The sequence below is a fragment of the Balaenoptera physalus genome (assembly GCF_965194825.1).
Source record: "Balaenoptera physalus genome assembly, chromosome: 19".
NCBI lineage: Eukaryota > Metazoa > Chordata > Mammalia > Artiodactyla > Balaenopteridae > Balaenoptera > Balaenoptera physalus.
The window spans coordinates 32214022-32228173 of NC_138900.1; positions in this window are offsets into that span (position 1 = coordinate 32214022).

The window sequence follows — 14152 nt, forward strand, 5'->3', positions numbered from 1 at the left end:
AGTTTTGGAAGTCCTAGCCTTGGCAATCAGAGAAGAAAAAGAAATAAAAAGAATACAAATTGGAAAAGAAGAAGTAAAACTGTCACTGTTCACAAATGACATGATACTATACATAAAGAATCCTAAAGATGCCAGCAGAAAACTACTAGAGCTAATCAATGAATTTGGTAAAGTTGCAGGATATAAAATTAATGCACAGAAATCTCTTGCATTCCTATACACTAATGATGAAAAATCTGAAAGAGAAATTAAGGAAACACTCCCATTTATCACTGCAACAAAAAGAATAAAATACCTAGGAATAAACCTACCTAGGGAGACAAAAGACCTGTATGCAGATAACTATAAGACACCGATGAAAGAAATTAAAGATGATACAAACAGATGGAGAGATATACCATGTTCTTGGATTGGAAGAATCAATATTGTGAATATGACTATACTGCCCAAAGCAATCTACAGATTCAATGAAATCCCTATCAAATTACCAATGGCATTTTTTACAGAACTAGAACAAAAAATTTTAAAATTTGTAAGGAGACACAAAAGACCCTGAATAGCCAAAGCAGTCTTGAGGGAAAAAAACAGAGCTGGAGGAATCAGACTCCCTGACTTCAGGCTATACTACAAAGCTACAGTAATCAAGACAATATGGTACTTGTGCAAAAACAGAAACATAGATCAATGGAACAAGATAGAAAGCCCAGAGGTAAACCCACTCACCTATGGTCAATTAATCTATGACAAAGGAGGCAAGGATATGCAATGGAGAAAAGACAGTCTCTTCAATAAGTGGTGCTGGGAAAACTGGACAGCTACATGTAAAAGAATGAAATTAGAACACTCCCTAGCACCATACACAAAAATAAACTCAAAATGGATTCGAGACCTAAATGGAAGACTGGACACTATAAAACTCTTAGAGGAAAACATAGGAAGAACACTCTTTGACATAAATCACAGCAAGATCTTTTTTGATCCACCTCCTAGAGTAATGGAAGCAAAAAGAAAAATAAACAAATGGGACCTAATGAAACTTAAAAGCTTTTGCACAGCAAAGGAAACCATAAACAAGACGAAAAGACAGCCCTCAGAATGGGAGAAAATATTTGCAAACGAATCAATGGACAAAGGATTAATCTCCAAAATATATAAACAGCTCATGCAGCCTGATATTAAAAAAACAAACAACCCAATCCAAAAATGGGCAGAAGACCTAAATAGACATTTCTCCAAAGAAGACATACTGATGGCCAAGAAGCACATGAAAAGCTGCTCAATGTCACTAATTATTAGAGAAATGCAAATCAAAACTACAATGAGGTATCACCTCACACCAGTTAGAATGGGCATCATCAGAAAATCTACAAACAACAAATGCCTGAGAGGGTGTGGAGAAAAGGGAACCCTCTTGCACTGTTGGTGGGAATGTAAACTGATACAGCCACTGTGGAGAACAGTATGGCGGTTCCTTAAGAAACTAAAAATACAATTACCATATGATCCAGCAATCCCACTACTGGGCATATACCCAGAGAAAACCATAATTCAAAAAGACACATGCACTCCAGTGTTCATTGCAGCACTATTTACAATTGCCTGGTCATGGAACAACCTAAATGCCCATCGACAGACGAATGGATAAAGAAGAAGTGGTACATATATAAATGGAATATTACTCAGCCATAAAAAGGAACGAAATTGAGTCATTTGTTGAGACGTGGATGTATCTAGAGACTGTCATACAGAGTGAAGTAAGTCAGAAAGAGAAAAACAAATATTGTATATTATCGCATATATGTGGAACCTAGAAAAGTGGTACAGATGAACTGGTTTGCAGGGCAGAAATTGAGACACAGATGTAGAGAACAAACGTATGGACACCAAGGGGGAAAAGCTGTGGGAGGTGGTGGTGGTGGTGTGCTGAATTGGGCGATTGGGATTGACATGTATACACTGATGTGTATAATATTGATGACTAATAAGAACCTGCTGTATAAAAAAAAATGTGATCAAATGTATTCTATTGGAAAAAAGCAAAAATAGACAATGTTTACTGTCTAAAAAAAAAATGTTCATGGGAAGGACCTTTTGAGAAGTAAAAGTCTCTGATAAATTTCAGACAATACTGCTGAGCTGGGTAAAAAGAAATTTATAAAAACCTAATGGGAGGGGACTTCCCTGGTGGTCCAGTGGTTAAGAATCTGCCTTCCAATGCAGGGGACGCAGGTTCAATCCCTGGTCAGGGAACTAAGATCCTACATGCCGTGGGGCAACTAAGCCCATGTGCCACAACTAGAGAGAAGCCCGCATGCCTACACGAAGAGCCTGTGCGCTGCAACAAAAACTCCCACGTGCCACAACTAAGACACAATGCAGCCATAAATAAATAAATAAATAGATAAATACACAAACAAACATTAAAGAAAAAAAACCTAATGGGAAAACTGATGGCTTCATAAAGCAGATAACAAAAAGATTAGTTACTGAGTGAACTGGTGAATACGGTTATAATATTTGTGGGTTTTTTGTATGGAATATTACTTGTTTGGATCTGTGTTTTCCAGACATAGGGAAACCCTTCCCCTCAAGCTACTTATGACTTAGAGAAATTGGATAAATTACACCTCTGTAGGTAAAATTGAAATATTTTTATTTTCTCTCTGCCTGGTTGCTCCAGAAATTGGAGACTCCTGGGTTCTGAGCAACTTTATCAGGTGAATGGGAAAGACTGTCTCCTGACATGTGCAGGAATCTTGATATTTTGGGGCCTTTTAGAAAAGAGAAATCCACCAAGGCAGAATCTGATGGCAGGCCTTTGGCATGGCTTTCCTGTCCTTGAGAGGCCTTTCAGGAATTTAGTTTGAGATTTCTTCTGAGGAATTACACCAGAGTCAATAAGGAGGAGCCTATGTAGTCAATGGACCAGACTTATTTTGGAAAAAAATTAGCCTTGGTTTGGCTGTGTTTGATGGAGATGAGGGTAATTTTAGAGAAAAAGGTTATGTTTCAACAGATATGAAATTCTAGTTCTGCTAGTAGAAGTCTGCATTTATGAAAGTTATTGTGTTAGCCATACTTTTGCCCTGATGTTCAGGAGGGTAGGAAAATTACCTAGAGAAGTTATCAGAGTGTAATTACTCATGACATATCACTCTTTGCTTGAGGTCTACTGCTAAAAGCACATGTACAATGCTTGTGTGACAATTGGATATAAATGATAAAATGTATGGCCTATAAAGAATTTTCTCATTAACATACCTCTGAGCTTGTTCATGATACCTGATCAGTTTTCCCCCAACGTGGATTAACTAGGCAAATATAAAGGAGGCCTAGCATCAGGGGACATGATCTATACCTGGGGCAAACAGCTGAATCACCTGGCATTGAGGGACAGATATTTTGACCATCAGTGTTTTCTATTGAAACACTTGCAATCAAAAGGGGAAATGATGAGAAAAAAAGAAAAAACATCTGAGCATTTTGAAGTAGGGGAAGTCACTGTGGCTTATATATGGTTTAACTTAGATTTTACTAACCAAAGCAGCCTGTTTTGTGGTCTTTTGGACATCTGCATTGTACATCTACTTTGGCCACTGAGGAGGGGAATGCACTTGAAAGTCAAAAAGGAGTAACTATGGTTCAGACATCTAAGGTAAAACTAAGTGACCATTGTGGATGTTATTTCAGACTCATTCTTGTATTGCTGAAAACTTGAATTTTCTGAGCTATGTCAGACTTGGGATGCCACTAGCAATTCTCAAACAGTGTCTGCTGGCAGCCGGTAGCTGCAACCTTATGTATTCAAAGTCTCCTCTTGTAACTCTTAACGTTTTTAGACAATGAAATTGCTTTAGACCAGATATTAACAGAAAGAGGAGACATATGTGTAGTCGCCAATAGCTCCTGTTATGTATATGTTAATGCTACATCAGAAGTTAAAACATACTTAGGTAAAATTAGACAACTGGCTACAACAAGTCTCCCTGAAGTGTCAGATCCAGACTGAGTTTCAGGTTATTCTTCTGAATTCCTCAGGGAATGAGATCTATTTTGTCTATTAAAGTTCCAGTTGTCACTCCTCTTACTTCTAACAGCATCTGTTGCACCAAAATGACAGACTAAGGGATTGAGATCTTAATCATACAAGACCAAGATCGATAACTTGGAACTCAAATATTTCTAATTCAGTATCCATTCCCCCCAAACGGAGGCAGGACTACATCCTATTTCAGCAGGAAGTAGCCAGAACAGTCATAGCTCCATTCCCTGAAAGACTTGGGGAAAGATAAAACAGAAGTGGGGATTAAAACCAAGTCCCCCTAAAACCAAGTTCCTCTGCTGAGTTTATGATTAACATCTCTATCCAAAACAATTATTCCCTTTCTTGTCCAACATCTGTTTTCCTCAAGATTGAGAAGTATCAAAGAAAAGGGGGGAGTGAGACTGAGCAGGACCCTAGGGGGTTCCTGGGCATGAAAGGCTTTCTGAGTGCCCCGTTTCTTGTTTGTAGGGCATAGGCTTCAGCCTCCATGACCTTCCCTGAGTTCCAAAGGGCAGGCTTAAATAGTCGCTAATCAGCGAAGGGAGGGGATGCAGAGACAAGGGAGGAGCAGTCAAGAAACAATAGTGCAGCCTTGGGGCAGGGTCCTGGTTCTGCCTCAAGGGATACACATAACAATATCTTTGAGCTCTTCTGCAGAACTAAAGTCCCCAACAAATGGAAGATGTTAACTACTTGATGAAGCATTCTTCATTCCAGAGAGAAGGTCACAGCTTGATAACCTTGAGAACCACAGAAGCTCATCAGGAGACCACCTGAGGCCAGATTAAAAGAATGCAGGCGTTGCACACAACCTGATCCTTATCAGCAACCCAGCCCTTGAACCACTGTTATAAAACTCCTCACCAAATCACCCCGGGTTGGGGCACACAGTTTTTGAGGGCATGAGCCCACTGTGTCCCCTTTGCCTGGCAAAGCAATAAAGCTATTCTTTTTACTTCACTCAAAACTCTGTCTCTGAGATTCGATTTGACACTGGTGCAGAGGCCGAGTTTTTGGCGTCACAACCAAGGAGTTGCTATCCCTGCCACAGTCAGGAAGCCATCACCAAAATTGCAGCCTCTTCTGCTGTAATCCAAGCCAATAAAATGAACACTTCACTCCTTTAAACTCAGTCTTCACACAATTGAATTGATCTCATGCAAATGCACCTAATCTGTAGAAACCAAGCCACATCTAGAGCCCTAAACTTCAAGGAGTAGATTTGACCTCTCCAAGCTCTGCAGCATAGGAAGGAATGCCAGAATGTGATTGGTGTCACTTAAGCAAGCCAAAGACAGCTAGAGGGCTGTTGGAAAGGGGGACTGATCCTTCTACCAAAGCACAACAAATATCCAGTGCAGTTACTTAACAATGTTTAAGTTACAAAAACGATTCACAAACGCATGCTAATCAAAAAAAGTCAAGCATGAATATATAAGGAAAAAAGTTTTATCTTCACCTTCTACCTTGCCCAAATCTTCCCAACCTCCTCATAGTTAACTGTCACCAGTTTTTTAATCCTTCCAAGTCATTTCCTATGCATTTGTGAATGTGTGTTTTTTTACATAAAAACTGTACCTAGTTTTTTATATGAAAGTTATGTTACCAGATCTTGGCAGCTGGCATAGTGACCTGCAGAGAGGGAGCATGAACACCCTCACCTCACTTCCTCCTCCCCTCGCTAATCTCCTGGTGGGGCTCCCCATTGGCAGAGAGGACATGGGAGCCTGTTGATGGGGTGCATACACGCCAGTCTCCCCACACAGAGCATAGGGCTGGGAGGAGACCTGGAGGGGCAAAAGGAGGACATCCAGCCTGGAGAGATTGGGAAGAGGAGACGAGAACACTGCTTGTGGGGGCTGTGTGGAAAGTAGTCATAGATGGGGTGGAGTCCCCGATCACTGCCTCCTGCTTGGTCGGGGTGGCTCATGGAGCAGCTGCATCAATATCTTCACATGACCCCTTCCCACCCCACCACCTCCCAGGGAAGGAGTGACCTGTACCATCAGTGATCTGTGACCAACTCCCTGTAGTCATAAATAAGGTACACTATCCCTGTCCTTGCCTGAGGGCTGGGATATTATCTTCTTAGCAGGCTCCCTCAACTGTCAGCTGCCTGCTCCTCAGGCCACTCCTCTCTCTGTTCCAAGCCAGTCCATTCCCTTGGAGGGGCATGAGGAGGCCATATTTCCCTGTGGAAGAATTTAACGGGCCTGCTATTCTCCCCTCCAATGTAAGGAGTTGGTGAGATGGATAAAATCTACCTTTATTTTCCTGACTAAGACCATAGGAACTAACACTAGAGCAGATCTCTGTTTCAGTTGTATATTCTGAGCCAAACATAGTTTTTCTCCAGCCTTCAAAATCTAGCTGAAGCCTCATCTCTGATGACAGGCTTTCTTGGGCCACCCTGATTCCTACTACTTTTCTGGTGACAGGGTACACCCAAGCTCAGTTTTTTTGTTGGTCTTCTTCTATGTACAAAAGACCAGCTGTGTGCTGTTGTGGAAAGACCTGGGTGTTGGAGGGTCCAGTCATGGCATGGCCCCAGCTGGTTCAGGGACTTTAGGGAGATCCTTTCTCTTGTTGGGGGGTTTGAACATTGCTCATCAATGGACCAGCACTGGCCCAGCATGTTCTGTTGTCCTAAAAAGTGTTTTTACTATTCGTGTTTGAAACTGAGCAGGACCCTGTGAGACTCCTGGGCACAGAAACCTTTCTGTCCCCTGTTTCTTGTTTGTAGAGAATAGACCCTAGGGTCCATGAACTTCCCTCAGTTCCAAAGGGAAGATTCAGACAGTTGCTAATCAGGAAAGGGAGGGGAGGCAGAGACAAGGGAGGAGCAGCCAAGAAACAATAGTGCAGCCTTGGGGCAGGGTCCTGGTTCTGCCTCAAGGGATATACATAACAATATCTTTGAGCTCCTCACAGAACTAAAGCCCACAACAAATGGAAGATGTTAACATTCTTCATTCCATATTAAAGGAACCAGAGAAGCTCTTCGAGAGACCACCTGAGGCCAGTTTAAAGGAACCAGGAAACTCATCAGACCACCTGAGGCCAGATTAAAGGAGCGTCAGCCCTGCACACACCCTGCAACCTCGCCCTTGAGTCATTGCTATTAAACTCCTCATCAAATCCTCCCAGGTTGGGACATACAGCTTTTTGGGACAGGAGCCTGCTGTGTCCCCCTTTGCCTGGTAAAGCAATACAGCTATTCTTTTCTAATTCACTCAAAACTCTGTCTCCAAGATTCAATTCAGCACTGGTGCACAGAGGCCGAGTTTTTGGCATCATGTTCTTCAACTTGAGTGTGCTTTCCAGCTCACTGCATCCCTCCCCAGCCCTTCCTTACTCTACCTGACCTATTTCATGCATTCACACTGTCTTTGTGGACCCTATGGGTATGTGCTCCTAACTCCTTGTTCATTTATTTTTAATACTTTGGGGGCTGTGTGTCCTCTTGAGGATCAATGGAAACTCTCTTCTCTCCCCAAAATGACTCACATATCACACATAGAAGAACATCTTGTATATGATTTCAGGATACTTAGATGAGCCTCCTCCCTGAGATACATGGACCCCTTCATCTAAATGATATTGAAGACGCTTGGCACAATGGAGTTGGGGGGATTCTTTGCAGTCTTCTGCTTCTCTGGGGTGGAGAGCACTCTGTCACAGCTATCCACATATAATTGTGCACATGTGGTTGTCATGCACAAGGGTGGGTGCCCATATCCTCAAAACAAAGGGCTGTCACAGCCCATATAGAACATGCATAAGGGTAGTTGGGTTGAATATCTGGGGCAGCATCCCCAAGGTCCTTGACTTTTCCCCAGGAAACTGATAAGGGATTGACTTTGGCCAAATCCTGGATGAACCCTAAACACAGGTATTACTATTGAGCTATTTCCTATCCTCATAAAAAAAAGACATTTCCTGAGACAAAAGACATTCAGTGTTGGAAGGGGAAGATGGTTCTTCCAAGAGGCCGGGAAGTGGCTTGCTCAGCACGTGGCTACTTACCCTCTCAAGCTGTTGACAATCTCCATTAAAAATCACCTTTGTGACCAGAGAAGAAGTTCTCTTAGTGGCTCCCTCCCAGGGGCAGGGTGGGGAGCTGGCTTTCATCAGAGCCGCCTTCTCAGGGAGGGTGGAGGATGAGGAACCTGGAGGCAGGGAAAGCAGTGAGCCTGGTCGCCAAGAGATCTGAGTTCTAGTCCTGTGAGATCACAGCGTCAGCTGGACTGCTTATCGCATGCAAAAGTGCCGCAAGCCTATGTGTAGATCCTATTATTCCTGTTTTACAGATATGGACACTGAGGCTCAGAAAAGTAAGATGACTTGCCCCAGGTCACACAGCTTGGAGGCAGTGGGTCAGGCCAACCTGACTCTGTCAAACAGATCTTTATCTGCAATGCTGAGAGTTGCTGGGTGTGTGAGGCAGTGAGTGACTCAGGATCCCCACCTCAGGCTGAGTCATACTTGGTGGTGAAGGGAGGAGGAGGGGAGGGCAAGATACCAGCCAACTCCTGCAGCATCTCCTCCCTGAACCCAGCACCACAGAACAGCAACTACCCCTATGGGAGGAGCCACAGGAGTCGCCTAAGAGAGCCCAGAAGGGACTCAATTCAGAACGGGAAGCAGACTGTCCCCTTAAAGGTGTGAAAACCCTTGGGTCTGACTCAATAACCAGTTAAGTTAACTTAGCACCTTAAACTCCCCAAGGTCCCTTCTTTGGCATTATTTCATTTCCCTCTGAAATAACCCTGGGACATTGTACATTTATTTCATCCACTTTTCTGTTTTACATTATCTTTCACAACAAAAAGGTAAAAGAATTCACATATACAACTCAAGCAGGGCAGCTGGTATTGTTTTTTGCAGATGAGGAAACAGAGGTGCATGAGTTATGTGATTTGACTAAACAGAGCTGCTATGTACAGTTGTGCAGGTTTTTCATTATGTAGGGAACTCAGAAGAGAAGTGAGTAAAGCTGAAATACAGCTTGTGCTAGATAGCCAAGCTGTCCATGGGCTGCGTCTACTGGAGGAAAGGACACCTTTTGGTTTTGCACAAAGGTGTCTTTTGGGTTAGGGGTAGCCCAGTGCCCAGGGTGGGGAGGTGGGTCAATGGCATCGCTGGGAAGAGAGGCCAGGTCTCCACACTCCTGCAGCTCATCTTTCACACCCTCTGTCCATGCCCTCTTGTCCTACGTTCCCCCAGCTGCCCTCAGTCTCTGCCTGCAACCCCCCACACTGCCTTCTACATCCAACAGCCTTGGAGAGAAAAGAAAAAAAAACAATAATGCAAAGGGAGTTCAAATGGAAGTGAAAACAGAAATGTAATGAGCTTTAAAAAAGCCTCAGTGGCTTCCTCAGGCTGGGACAGAAAGCTATGCAAATGGAGGAAGATGGAACTCTCTTCCTGAAGCTCTTTAAAAGGGGAGAAGGCAGCCTGCTCCTGTCTATCGATGCCTCTGGGTTCCTGGCACCTTACCAGGTGCAGTGAAGAGATCTCTCTCTAATTGGTAATTTGATGATTTCTTTTCACACCCCTGTTTCCCTGGAGTAGGTTTATTCACTCCATCTTGGTGCCTTGGAGTTCCTTTTTACCTGCCTGCTGCTTCCTGAAGACTAGAGGGTCCCTGGCCCTCATTTCCGTTTCCTCCAGCTTTCTGTACCCTGGACAGACAACAGTGCTCCTTGGGTGGTGGGATTCCCTGTGGTCCCAGAGGATCTGGACACCTGGAAGGAGGGGACAAAGGAGGACAGGGCCCTCCTTTTCCACCGACTCTCCCACCTCAGGCTCATTCCCATCTGCACCTGAGTGTACGTTCTCACTATTGCCCGCCCAGAATTCGTCTTCATGCCCAGCAGTACCCAGATTCCTTCTGGGAGTTTCCTCCCTCCCAGCCTTTGCTGCCTTAGGGACAGGTGTGCTCCAGGTCCTGCTTCCCACTGCAGAAACTGAGGACAGAGCCTTCCTCTTGCTCCCCATCCCTAGGTTTGCTGGGGACTGGCCAATGGAACAGGACTTCTTGGGAGTTAGAGCAGAGGACACAGGAACAGAGGGGTTGGTTGGTATCTCACTCAGGCTGTTCAGGTGTGAAAAGGCACCGGGCTTCCCAATGCCCATCTCCGGACGTTCTGGCGCCCTCTTGTTTCTTGTCTTTTCCCATAACCACTGCTCCATGGATTCCACCAGTGCCTTGATATCCTCAACAGATTCCCTTTGTTTTTGTTGCTTGCAGCCAAGAGTCCTCTCCTAGTCAGCTCAGGCTGCCATGACAAAACACCACAGACTGGGTGGCTTAAACAACAGACGTTTATTTCTCACAGTTCTGGAGGCTAGAATTCGAGCCCAAGATCAAGGTGCAGATTCCGTTCTTGGTGAGGGCCCTCATCCTGGCTTGCAGACAGCTCTCCTCTCGCTCCCTGACCTCCTCTTTGTGCGCATGTGGAGACAGAGATGGCTTCCTTTTCTCTTCCTCTTCTTCTAAGCGTCTAATTCCATCATGAGGGCTCTACCATCATGACTTAACCTAAACCTAGTTACCTACAAAGACCCCTTTCTAATATCATTGCATTTGGGGGTTAAGGCTTCAACATATGGATTTTGGGGGACAGAAACATTCAGTCCGTAACAAACCAGGACTGAACCAACCCCCAAATTCGCAGGCTTAGTATGTTACAGCAGCCCAGTGATAAACAGTGTTTCTCTGCCATTTTATTCTGTGGAAATGGGTGCTGCGGACACAGCTTTCAGGCAGTGCAACCACGCCTCCTGTCCCAAAGTCTGGATTCTCTCCCGAGGGCTTCCCTCACTGCCTCACATTTACCTGGAGGCTGCCTGAAGGCAGCACCTCTTCAGCTCCCACCTTCCAGTTTCTTCAGACAGATACCCACACACTTTTATTTTCAGGAGGTAACAACAATACTAAGTTTAGGGAATCTTTAAAAGGATTAAAACCCAAGTTCTTTTTGATCTTGTGGGATCAGACCCCTGCCTGGCAGTTTCCTAACTGTGTTGCTTTGCTCAAGTTACTGAGTCGTCCATGCCTCCAGGTTCTCATCTAAAATATGCAGTAATGATATCTATGTCTCGGGACTTTTGTGAAGAAAAAATGAGATAACAAACATAAAGTGCTTAGTATGTTGCTTAACATATAATCGCTTAACAAATATGAGCTATTAGATGAGTGTTGTATTATTAGAGGAGCATTTATGGCTATAGGGTCTTCTCACTGCCCTCTACCCATGATCTCTGATGATTCAGGAAGGTCTCTTTCCAGCCCTCTTTTCCCTTCTTCCTCTGAACCGTGGTGGTGAAACACCTAAGTCTTCCCCCTTCCTTTGGGAATAGTGTCCCACCCTGGCACTGAGCATCCTCTCTGTGCACCCAGCCCAGCCACACGAGGACAGTTCCTGGGTAAACCCATGTGCCTAGAGCTGGTGTCTATCCTCTTTGCCTCTATACTTTCTGTGGACAAAGTCCTCTCCCTTTAGCCCCTGAGAGCTTCAGGCTTTTCTGCAGCTTCTCAGCTTTTTTCCATTCACCTTTACTGAAAGTGCTCCAGCTGTCTGCTCCTCCAGGAAATGTTCTCTAGGAAATGTTCCTCCTCCAGGAAATGTTCTCTGAATAGTTGACAGCACAGTGATGACTCTCCCCAGAGATTCAGCCTACTCACAAGCCCAACTCTCTCTGTTTGTCTTCATGGGCTAAGGAGGGAACTGTCTCTGAAGGCTGGAACTTCTGGGGCCTGGAGGGACACCAGGACTGGTGAGGAGAGAGGGAAGAGTTTTCCAGGTTTCTTCCCAGTATAGTGTTCTACGGTCTTAATGCAAATTCTTAGAATCCTAGAACTCAGAATTCAAGGAACTTCAAACAATCGCCTACCTTCACTGAAAACAGACTCATATTGTTGTTATGAGATTATGTGACATCACAAGGTCACATGGCTGGAGCAGAAAGAGGAACTAGACTTAGGTCTTCTTCCTCCTGGTCAGAAGCATTGCTAGTGGACCCATTCTCTCCCTAAAGTCCATTCTCCAAAAGTAGTGTGGCTTTGATTCTCTCACTACCCCCACCCCCCTCGTCTGTCTCTTGCTCTGTGAAAGCAAGGGCCAGTCTGTCCAAGATGCAATTGGAACATTAACAGACCTGTGGAGAGAACCCTAGAGAAGGTTGGGGGAGGGGGTTGGGATTTCTTGATTCCTCCCTCACAACCCCAGTCTTGCTCACTGGTTGCTGGAATCTGGCTCTGCCTCTGCTTACAGCATGGTGTGTTCCCTTCCCTGCATCCTGGTGCTTCTTTTTGAGTCGGTTAGCCTCACATCAGCATCACTACTTCCATGATTATAACTGGCCTAAAGATTCTGAGGTTCAGATCCATCCATTTGATTTCTCCCTGAGTCTCCCCACACTCTCAGGAGTTAAATAATTGGTTTTAAGGGTACAAGTTCACAGACTATAGATGTTATTAGAAGAAGCCAAGCATTTCTTGTTCCTCTGAATGCAAGGAGAGTACTTATTCAGAATCCAGGACTGTTTCTGCATTTTCCTCCACTTAGAGTGTTTATAACCTAGGGGCAGGACAGGAATAAAGACTCAGACGTAGAGAATGGACTTGAGGACATGGGGAGGGGAAGGGTAACCTGGGACTAAGTGAGAGAGTAGCATTGACATATACACATTACCAAACGTAAAATAGATAGCTAGTGGGAAGGAGCTGCATAGCACAGGGAGATCAGTGCTTTGTGACCACCTAGAGGGGTGGGATAGGGAGGGTGGAATAGGGAGGGTGGGAGGGAGACGCAAGAGGGAGGGGATATGTGGATATATGTATACATATAGCAGATTCACTCTGTTATACAGCAGAAACTAACATACCATTGTAAAGCAATTATACTCCAATAAAGATGTTAAAAAAAAAAACAGGTTGAACACTTTTCAGATGCGTTGGATTTTCATTCTTTTGTGAATTAAAGCAAGATGTTGACTTGATTTGGGATCTCTGTGTGTAAGAGGGTCACAGTTTAAAGTGTTAAAAGGCTCTTTAATAAAAGATGAAAGAAAAAAAGCAAGTAGCAGTGAAGAGGTTTTTATTTTTTTTTTTCTTTTCAGTTAAGGAACTTGGGATTCTGAACAGTTACATGTGAAATTCAGCTGCAGCATATCTGGATATAAATAATACATTGAAATTTTTATGTAGTTAAGCATTACAGGAGTTGGACAAGCTCTGCAAGGATTTTCATTTAATTCTGTTTTCTAAAAAAATGTGTTAACTAAAAATAAAAGAATTTCGGGCATGCAAAGTAACTAAGACAGTAAGGAGAATTTGCAGCAGAAAATGATCTTTTTAGTTTAGTGCCTGTATCTTAAACCATTCATGGGTTTATTTACAGGAAAAGGTCACCTGGGGTGGGAGAAGGAGGATGTTGCTCTGAATGATGAGGCAGGACATTGGTTTGGGCCTTCAGAAATGTTCCATCTTACTCCTCCCTGGTTCTTCCCAGAACCAGCTCTCTTTTTGCTAAATAATGCTGGAGAAACATTCCTGTAGCCAGAGAGGTCACAGATGTGGGCAAAGACAGAGGGTGAGAGGACAGGCATAGGGGAGGAAGGTCTGGAGACTCTACTCCCTTTGCCCTCACCTTCACCTTGATCCATCATTTGGGGCTTCTTCCTTCTTTTGGGCAGGACAACGTTGAGCAGGCATCCAACAGCCTGTCGGTGACTGTGTTAGTTTGCCAAGGCTGCCATTACTAATACCACAGGCTGGATGTTTAAACAACAGAAATTGATCCTGTTTTGGAGGCTGGGAGTCCAAGATCAAGGTGTTGGTAGGACTGGTCTCTCCCGAGGCCTCTCCTTGGCTTGCAGATACCACCTTCTCCCTGTGTCCTCACCTGGTCTCTTCCCTGTGCACGCACATTCCTGGGGTCACTTTCTTTTCTTTATAAGACACCAGTACTCTTGGATCACGGCCCCACCCTTGTGACCTCATTTAACCTTAACTCCTCTTTAAAGGCTCGGCCTCCAAATACAGTCACACTGTATCTGGGTTAGGGCTTTGATGTATGATTTTGGGGGCACACAGTTCAG